The sequence below is a fragment of the Pinus tabuliformis genome, chromosome 4_2 (genome assembly GCF_031772625.1).
Source record: "Pinus tabuliformis cultivar Carrire ecotype Pingquan chromosome 4_2, CPIR1, whole genome shotgun sequence".
In the NCBI taxonomy this organism is placed as follows: Eukaryota; Viridiplantae; Streptophyta; class Pinopsida; order Pinales; family Pinaceae; genus Pinus; species Pinus tabuliformis.
This window is the reverse complement of record NC_142304.1, coordinates 984,887,238-984,898,334: the sequence shown is the minus strand read 5'-3', so window position 1 is coordinate 984,898,334 and position 11,097 is coordinate 984,887,238.

The following is an 11,097-nucleotide window of genomic DNA, read 5'->3' as shown; positions in this document are numbered from 1 at the left end:
ATTTTCCCCTGCATCCCAAAATCGGGACTACTAGATTGATTTTTCATTATATTCCTTTCAATGTTACAATACATATATATACATGTCGAAGCATTCATAATCCCTAATCCATAACCATGGATTATAACATAACCATAGTTCCCTTTACTGGATCTACAAAATACCATGGATCAGAAATGATCATGCCCAAAACCATGTGCAAAACCCATGCACAAAAACATGGGAAGGTTTTCCCACCATATGTGGGTTCGCATAAAAAAACATTCCTCGGGCATTGCCCCAGACCCCATGCAGTGTGGCTACCACCCCCCTCCAAACCCCTCGACAGAGGGCATTGTCCCCCCATGTGACTCCCCTGTTGTGCCCAATGCAACGTACAATTCGTTAACCACTTTCTCAACTAATGGTTGGTTGGAAAAGGACTCATGGGATCCACATCCAATAAGAGTGGTATTGATTGAATATGGAGTTGGATTAATCATTTCATTAACTAATAGAAGATTCGGGGAATGCTTACAGTAACTAGTTGGAAGTTCCTACCGTGAAGCAGTAAGATTTTCCAAAAATTTTGAGGCTTCGTCCATATGCGGGAAAAGGTGAGTTTGATGACTCCCTTCACATAACCTATAGGGAAACCTAATTTTACCCTTTTTCCTGTGAACCTTATTATCACTAGTTGATGGTTTGTCACCAACATTATCTCTAGAGGCTGATGACAAGGGTTGATGTGAGCCTTGGGATCATACTTCTAATACTTTGGGATACTAGAGAAATCTTTAATAAGGTGGTTACCCTTATAAAGCTTGTAATGAAATTTATCTTTACAGGGCTTGCTGGAAAGTTTCTTGACATTAGATGCATTTGTAGCAATGGTTGCTTGGTTTCCCCCTTGTTTATTTTTCTTCTTCTTCTTCTTCTTAGCTTATGGGTTACCAGCATCAAGACTTTCATTAGGAGAGGAAGAATAAAAGGATAAAGAGACGATGGGCGGAGAATGAAAAGGGTCATATTGAGGTTGCTGTTGTTCAGGTAGAGGACTTGTTTCTGGAGCAATTTGGACATTCATAACCAAGAAGGTTGAAAACAAACTACTAGAAAACCTATGGTAAATTAGGGAAGGCATAACATAGCCATATAAGGAGCACAAATATTTCCAAAGGAAGGAAAAGGACCAAGATTCTTGTTATAGGGGTTTACTTGACTGACAGAATCTGAAACTGTTGCCATCATAATCAACCTAAGGTCTACAAAGAATTCAATCAAAGAAATAGTAGTAGTGAAAATGATCAATAGGTATGCATGGATTACCAGGTCACTGTGAACTACAATATACCATTAAGTACATGCAATAAATATCCCCAAATGTTGTGTTCAGTGTATCACAGATGACAAGGTGGCCGACTCGATTACCTAGGTCTAGTTTGCAACCTAATGGGGACTTCCAAAATATACTCATAGGTACGTGGAAGCGCAATCTATACTAGTGTTGTATAATGCATCATGAATGATGGAGGAAAGATCCTATATACTCGGAAGTATGTGGCATACTGATCACCCGAAAAATGTAACACAACTAATTAATGAGAACTCCTATGTTTAAAGATGCCATAAAACTCATATGTTCCAAATTCTCCTTAGATTCATTGATAATTTTTAATGTTTATCTCAATTAAGGTTTCCATTTCAAGGACTAAAATGAATTCCCCTTGTTAGTATCAGTCTTTGCAGCCTTCCTCTAGTGATCAAACATGCTCTTACAAAGTGATTTTAAGGTGTCAAGGTCAAATTTTGTCACTTCAGTGAGTCTTCAAGCAAAATTTGGTCACTAGGTATTAGGTCTAGGGTTTGCTTGCACTCCTTTAAAAATTGTCCAAATGGCGGTCCATGTCACCATTTAGTTGAGTGTACCATCATTAAGAGGGTTGTCATCATCATGTCAAGTTCCAATGGGTCATTTTACACCTTGTTCATGCTTTAGTTGTGCCTAGGTAAGGTTCATTTCCCTCTCCTAGGGTTTTGAAGGTAATTTCTCTTGGATGGTCAAATCATCAACAAAAATTGTATCCTGATGTTCATACACCTTCCCCTATTCTTAATGTACCTTATTAAATGCTTCCCATCACTGATATCCCTCAAATTCCTCATTTTCGCACAAACCCTAGTTTCTTGCTACAACTTGGCAATTTTCTAGGCTAGGCCTGTGTTTTTCCCTTTTGGACCCCTTCCCCTCACTCAATATTTTAAATTCCACTTTCCCCTACTTCCTAACATCCATCCCTACTTCCAAAAATTTTCTCAAGAATTTAGAAGTCCCTTATCCCCTTCATTTCACTTCATTTTGACAAATCCCTTGTTCCACACATCGGGATAGGTTTTACTCAATGATTTTTCTGAGAAAGAAAAGATGAATTTGGGAAAACTAAGAGAGGTTTTTGTCCAAAACAGGCCAAGGAAGAAAAAAATCCTTCACTTTTTGTACAGGTGTCATGGTTTTAGAGAAATGTCAACAATATAGTTGCCTCAGGAGAATTGATACACCTCTGAAGTGACCTTGGGAAAATCAAGATTTCTCCTAGCTTCGTTGGCCAAATGACTTGCTTGATGAGTCAAATGATAACTATACACAAATATCTTTCCAATGAGCTCAATTTTGAGTTTAGGAAGACCTTCAAAAGTTGACTGCAATAGCACTCTGCCTTGAGGCAGCCTCATTTTGCACATTTTGACCAGTCTTGGGAGATTTGATGTTTGATAGGGCCAATGAACTCTAAATTGTAAAATTCCAGTTGGGTTGGAAAGTAGACTCAATAAGCTTTCCAACGAGCTATCTTTTACCCAATTTAGAAACCGGGAAGGCCTCCAAAAGTCTCCTGTAAAAGGGAACTACACATTGAGATGGCGCTACGCATTGGGCAACCCTCTACAGTGTAAAAAATGAACTGGTGCGATGCATTGAGATGGCGCGGCCCATTGGGCTAAAAATCCTAAAATCCATTCAAATATTCCTCCAAAGACTCTCAAATTGCTAAATTCTTCATTGCCGAAGTAAGTTAACATCCCTCCATGACCAATGAATGAGTTACCTTGGTGTTTATGGTGATTTAATGAGAAAAAATCAAAACCCTACCTCTTTACATTTCTTGCCAAAAGCAGTTGCATAGGGTTTGCAAATTGTATGTTTTGCTGCTAATTCCACTACTAGCCATTTCTCACTCCCTCACTCCTTCATTCCCTCAATCATTTTCTCCCTCTCTTTACATTCTCATCTACCCATTCCACATTTCCCATATCCCTAATCAACTAACCCTAAATCCCTAATCCCACTATCCCAAACCCTAGTCAAATATCCCCAAAACCCTATTTGCCATCCCAAACCCTAAATATCATCTGCTAAACACTTTCATTCCCTAAAACCCTACAGCTAGCATCAAACCCTCCCCTTAGCAGTCCCACTCATCCATGGAGCTCAAAAACATGAAGGCAAAATCGGCAAGCTGCGAAGAGGAGGAAAATCAAATTGACCACACTTGAGCAAGAAATTCAAGCTGATCATGAATCTTGGCTTGAGAGAACAAACATCCACTTAGAAAGGTTTCCAGAGAAGGCTAATAGGGAGAAACAATGTTGAGGCATATGACCTACCATTACATGGCAAGAAATAAAAGTTGCAATGCAAGAATCAGAAGCTTGAAAGCAAAGTTGAAGAGGGCATCGAGGAGGCGAAAGGAGCGAGATGGACTTCAGATATTGGCTGAGGCCATAGAAAATTTTAGGGGCGAATGTTCGCCCTTTGGCGAAATTAAGGGGTTTTAAATTTTTAGTGGGCGATAGCCCACCTTATTTTAAGGGAAAGGGTAAAAAAGGTAAATTTAGCCCTTGAAATTAGGAGTTACAACCTTCCATTCGCCCATTTTCAAGAAGAGGTTTTATTTAAGTGAATCCATTCGCCCATTTTCAAGAATAGATTTTATTCAAGTGAATCCTATGGGCCAAATAAGATATTTATAAAAGAGGTATGGTAAATTAATAAAAATATAAATAAATGAGAGGTATGGTAAATAAATAAACATTTTTTATATTTACTCCATAAGTCACCTTATATACATGCAAGGGTGTAAACAAATAAAAATATAAGTAAAGTGGAGGTATGGTAAATAAATAAAACGTCTTTTTATACTTACTCAAAAGGTATGACAAATAAATAAAAATATAAATAAACTAGACGTATGGTAAATAAATAAAACCTCTTTTTATATTTAGTCCATAACCCTCATTCTATTTATAAAGGCTCAAGAAAGAGGTTTTATTTAAGTGAATCCTATGGGCCAAATACCATATTTGTAAAAGAAGTATGGTAAATTAATAAAAATATAAATAAACGAGAGGTATGGTATACAAATAAAACATTTTTTTATATTTACTCCATAAGTCACCTTATATTTATGAACACTCAAAAAATGTGTTATATTTAGGTGAAACCTATGGTCAAAATACTATGGGACAAATACCATGGACTAGATTGTTATTAATACCATGCAAAAAAACATTATTAACCCAAATATTAGTATTAATAAAAATAAAAATGGCACATGGTATTGACCCATGGTATTCACTAAAATGGCATATGGTATTGACCCATGGTATTCACCTGGAATGTAGCCTATTTAAATGGGGGAATTAAACCAGCATAGATCCATCTTTACTCTAGATCTACTAACCCCCGAGAGGTATCAAATATCGTGATATGCAAACTAGCATAGAGTGAAAAAATATTTGATCCCTCTCGGGGCTTGGTGGATCAAGAGTTAAAATGGATGTTGTAATTTAATGTATGTTAAACATTTTAGCTTGGTTAAAATAAAAAATAAAATAAAAATCAACTATTAATTTTATTAATTTTTATAAATTACTAATAGTAATTTTTAAGCTCTAGGTTTATGATAACCCATGGTATTGACCCATGGTAATACCAAGATCTTACAGGATTTTATAATTGAGTAAAATATTGGCCATGTCTGGTAAGAGATTCGCCAAAAAATTATATATACATATTATATTATTGATAAAATCGCCTTCCATTTTTCCTATATACCATGGAGATTCGCACATTTATTATACATATAAATTTAGGGGGGTTCTTAAAATTTTCCCTGGCTGAGGCTTCCTTGGCCCAACACAACACTTGATGGAGAACACTCAACCCAAATTTCAAAAAATTTGGGGCACTTTTGCGTTTTTGGAATTTTTGGGCTAAAACACAGAATTTTCTGCCCAATGCGCCGCGCCACCTGGTGCTCGCTTTTGATGGAGGCCTCCAAATGAATAAAGCTTAGCATGTTTGGATTTTTCTTGGCAAAATATGCATGCCTACCAATGGCCAAGAAATTTTGACAGGTTTTGAGCCCCCAAAAAGGTCAAAAACACCCCAAAAAATGACCTTTCTGCCTCTATTTGGACACATAGGAAGCAGTGTTGGGAGATTTCAATTTTGGAGGGGAAACTGGAGGCCAAATTCAAAAATTCTACTTGTTCTGGAAAGTAGACAAGCAGAGATTTCCAACAATCACACTTGGAGCAAATTGTGACACCGGGAAGGCCTCCAAAAGTGGCTGCAAAAAGGCGCTATGCATAGGGAAATCAGCGCGACACATTGGGGAAATTTTGCTCAGTTTGACCAAGTATACTCTGTTTTTCACCTAGTTACTTGACATTTTGACTTTTCTCCTTCTTAATGTCAAACTTATGATGTAATTTAATGTAAATTGATGGATCTTGATGTAATTATGTAAAATTTTCACTCATGGAGGTAGATTCATCTATCAAAAAGTAGTTTGCAACTAAATGAATCATTTCCCTAGTTTCTAGAGGCAAGTTGTTCCACTGCCTAATTTTTGGTTCTCAGTTTAGAATTAGTTGGAACAACTCCTAAACTTATGAGCTCGACCCCTAGAGGCTAGGATGAGTTATGGTTTGTCTATATCTTGTGATTTTTCAGTCATTAGCATGGTTGGACTTTTGAGAAAGCTTGGAGCTTCATTGTATACTCATATCAGCAGTTTTGGCTAAGGAATAGAGACCAGGGCTTGCAACACTCCTTGGGATTCATGTGGAATTTTTTTTTGGTATAGTGCTTTCTTATTTAATTGTGAGTTTCACTTATATTTTATGTATTTCATTATCTATCTTGTTTCTTCTTAACTAAAACAAACAAGAATATAGGTAGAATCCATTGAAATTGCAGTGCTCTACCTAGGGTTTGCTTAGTTATTGATGTTTTCAGCTGTTTGAAGAGGATCCCTGAGGTTTTCTTTCCCTCTTCAACTCCTCACTTGTCTAATCTCTCCATCTCATTCAATTTGAAGTGCCAAATCAGTTGCCTACCTTGCCCCATAGAGATCTCTGCAAAACTGAGCCTCATTCCCCAGACCCAAATCTGCCTTTCCATCTGAGCCAACAAAAACATCATTAAATTCAATCAAACTCTTTTGCACACATACCTAGCCTAAGATTAGTCATCATATCAGTCATCTCAAGCCCTTATTGATCATACTTTGCTGAGATTGACAGGAGAGAGCCCTCTCCCAACCTGGTAGGGCTAGCTACCAGGTTAAGCATGGTTTGATGTTACCCTAGATCCTACCTTTTTAAGCCTGAGGTAGGTTTAGGCCCTAACACCCCTGATTTCCTAAAATGCAACTAACATGAGAAAGAAATCTTTGCATTGATGAAGATTTAACAAAAGAAGGGAAGAAATTTCAAACAATGATGCAAAAAACAACAACTTCCAAACAAGATCTTCAAATTTTATTAATCTAATTCAAAAGTTAAAAGCCCTAATGCACAAGTTTTTCTTTTTTTTTGAATTTTCATAATACAAAGAAAACTCAAACTATGAAAAGATTATTGAAAAAGAGAAAATCAAACAGATTACAACTGTAATATGAAATGTCTTTAAAGGAATCAATAATCAAGCCAAATCATAACAATCTCTAATTGATAAGAAAAAAATTACTTCCTATTAAAGAGAAATCAAACTCAAATTCACACTAGTTGTTGGCTTTCCAGAGACTTTGGACAAACCAGAGACTTAGGAAGACACTGCAAACAAGAAAGAATTTAGAGAAAGATAAGGAAAGTGCATTATTTTTTTGCACTTACAAGATCATCATAGGTTGTATGTGGAAACTAGTGTGAGTCATTGCACTTACATAATAGGACATGTGCGTTGGGTTGCTCCATCTCAGAACAAAAAGTGCGATGGGAATAATTCACTTAAGATATGAAATATAAACCCTAACCAAGCTTGATATTATGCTTTGCTAAGTCTAAGACAATATGAAAAAGATAAATAGAGTCGATTTTAGAGGTCCTAAAAGGCTAGGTAAATAAAACCACTAAAGAACATCTCATTCCCCAATGGAGTCGCCAAGCTATTTTGTGGATAAATTTCTTCTATGGAGAGAAGCAATCTCCGTAGACCTAGTGGCTTAGCCTAGAAACAACCAAGACAAAACTGCAATGACTTCCTTAGAGATGTTTGAAATATGGGTAGAAAACCTACTTGGAATCTAATGTAAGCTTCCTCCTTCTCCTTGAATCTATTAGTGGAACCTACAAATAATCCAAAACAAGAAAGAGAACAAAATATACAAAATAGAATATACAAACAACTCTAAACAAGAAGTCAAGAATTCATGTTCTACATATGCATAAAAAAGACATAATGTATAGGAGAAACAATGCACTTTTGTATTAATATGACAAGAAAAAAATTAGAAACCTCTAGGCCTTGACTTTGTGAGTCTCTCCTCGCTATCTTGTCCTTCCTTTTCCATAATTGTAAGAATTCAATCACACATAAATCACATGGATGGATTATGGACCTTTAGACACAAATGAGCAACATAAGGGGAAAATCAAAGTCTCTAAAAGGCAACCTAGACTCTATAATTTAGGCTCATTTATAGGGTAAATGATGTGATTTTGGATTTACCATTCGATGGCTTAGATTCACATTATAGGGAGGTAAGTTCTAGGAGATAAGAGATAAGAGATAAGATCTTAATACTAGGAGTACAAGATTAAATCCAACAATAAATAGTTAAAACCACTCCCAAGGCTTCTAGAGAGAGAAAATTCAAAATTAATTTTTATATTTCTTCATTTCCAAGTGTTCTTCACACTTTTTGTGAAATAAACGTGTGTTGAACAAATAATTTTCCAAGTGTGCAACCTATGCCATCACAACTTGTCAAGAAAGTAAGTGTGATGAGGTATTAAACTAAGGTCTTAAACCAATGTAACCTAGGATTCATGTAACTTCTGGAAATGGAATGCTTTTGGCTTTGCATGGGATGATTGCAAAGTGTAAATGGATGATGATAGATCTAGGTTCATGGCCATTTGTTTGAAAGTGAAAAAATGACCTGTAACAACAAAAATTAATATATTTCAAACAAAATATAAAATTGTAAGGTCATCCATTGGGCAATACCTATCCAACACACATAAGTGTATTAAATGCATGGGTGGCATTTGAGGCACCTAAGGGATGACAATTGACAAATTGGCTCATGTTGAGTAGCTATACATTTTAATATTTCATAAATGGCCGACCGATGGTATACATTGTTCTTCAATATCTTCATAAACAATCTCTTTTAGATCTTTTCAGTGATATGTTTGGGCTCACGGTACATCCAAAGGAATCAACATGGGAGTATGTTGTTGATGCTCATAAACATTACATTTTACATTGCTCATTTCTTCTTCAATTATGATTACGAATATAACTATCTTCTAATGTGTGGGATGTTAGGGTCCAATTCCATAAACAATGGTTTCTATGTGACCACAATCATAAACCGATCACCATTTCTGACACCACTCTAATCAATCTCTCACTAATTATATTGTTTCCACATATTATTGTGGCTCTATATTCTTTCATTACATTATGCCATTAGATTTTGTGGTAACTAGGTTTGAGTTGTTGGGCTCAAATATTATTATGGAAAGGAGGAAGAGCCCTCATCTAATTCTTCTATCGAATCAATTGTAGAAAAAGTTATCCAATTCTAGGGAGGTTCGGTTGTAAAATTTTTATGTCGTCTTATTAAATTTATGGTTGATAAGTGTGAGAAATTCCATAACTCTATTTTTCCATTGTAGTTTATTTGACGTAATATTGAGAAAAATATTAGATTCTTGGGTATGCCAGGATATAATGGCGATGACTGCTTGACAAGAAAATGTAAAATATAAAAAATATAAAGTTCCCTAGATCCTTTTGTCCATTGCAAGTAGATGTGGTGCAGACTAGAGTTAAGAACTTGAAATGACACTTCTACTGTTTCACATAGAATGCTATGACGTAGGTTAAGATTTTTCCCAAGTGGCGATACCTTTCAGCATTATGAGATAGGGTATTAATGGCATTTTCCTCAACAAATAAACTATCAAAAATAAGTTTTTCACACTGCCAAACACATAATGATAAACGAGCATGTAAAAAATTTAAACATATATGACAAGTAAAATGCCCATAAAATTCCAACCCTATCAATGACCACATTGAAATAGAAATTTTAGTGATGATAATTGCATGTACAAAGAACCATATACATTTAAAATGTAATAATATTCTACAATATTTGATTATTATTATTATTTATTTTCACATTTTCAAATAAGTTTAATTCACAATTTATTAAATTTTAAATTAAAACTATTATATATTGATGTTATTTACTTTATTTTATATTGATGTCTATCAACACATTTCATCTGTGAAAACATTATTGTTAGTTATTCCCTTAGGTAAGCATATAATTATATCAAATTAAAATTCATTCTAGTTTTAATTTAAAATTAAAATGTTTATTTTATAATATATGAATTCCCATAAACAAAATTTAGTTGTGAAAACATTATAGTTATTTAGTTGCATGATATGCCCATAAACAAATTTAAGTTATAAAAACATTTTAGTGATTCAGTTGCATGTGTAGTGTAAATGACATCATATAATAGTTATCTATATAAATTTTATTGATTAATTATAAACAAAATTTAGTTGTGAAAGCATTACAGTTATTTAGTTGCATGATATGTCCATAAAAAAATTTAAGTTACTAAAACATTTTAGTGATTCAGTTGGATGTGTTATAGTGTGATTCACATCATATAATAGCTATCTATATAAAATTTTAGTGATTAATTTTGTCTCAAATATTAGAGTTAAAATGATAATCTTTATTTTATTATAATATTAATATAGATTTAAAAATATAATTTAGTGTACTTGTCAAAAAAATATTATTTATTTAATTTACATTTACATGAGATCGGCACTATAGTGTGACTAACACATTATAATAGAAATATCTATTATAGTGTGACTAACACATTATAATAGCAATATTTATTATTTGTTTATATAGATATTTATTACTTTGGATATTTTTTTTTAATTTTAATATATTTTGAAGTTATAAAAATTTGGATTTGTTCGGTCTTATCATGCTTGACAAGATCTATGTTGTTTATCTTTTTACGAGTACATCGAAGGTGTAACTCGCCTTCTTTTTCATATTTAGAGAGTTTGAAAAGGAGGCAAAAACAAAATTCTGAGAGGTTCATTTTTGTGAGTTCAGTCTCTTCGGCCCAAAAAGGAATAAAACAATACCTAGGAGAACCTTTTAGTCATTTCAGACTAAATAATTCCTTTTTTTAAAATTGTCAACCAAGTCTATAAAAGGGGTAAACTTATACGGGGCAGACGCCCTTTCATGTACTTTAACGAGTGCAAAAGAGACGAGTTCTATAGTATACCTTGGGGGGGGGATAATATGGGCTACATAGGGAGGTACCCAAGGGAATAATGTGAAGTAATAATATAATGGGTCATAATTAATAAATAAAGTGGTTAACCCACATTATGCAAGGGACCACAAGTAGTTAGGAAATAATGTGATAAGCCCATTGTAATGGATGTATGGTATTGAGAGACCCATGGTATTGTATGTATGAAGCCTATATAGAGGCTAGAGACTCTTCATTGGGGATTTCATGTATTGGTTTTGTATTGACAAGTGA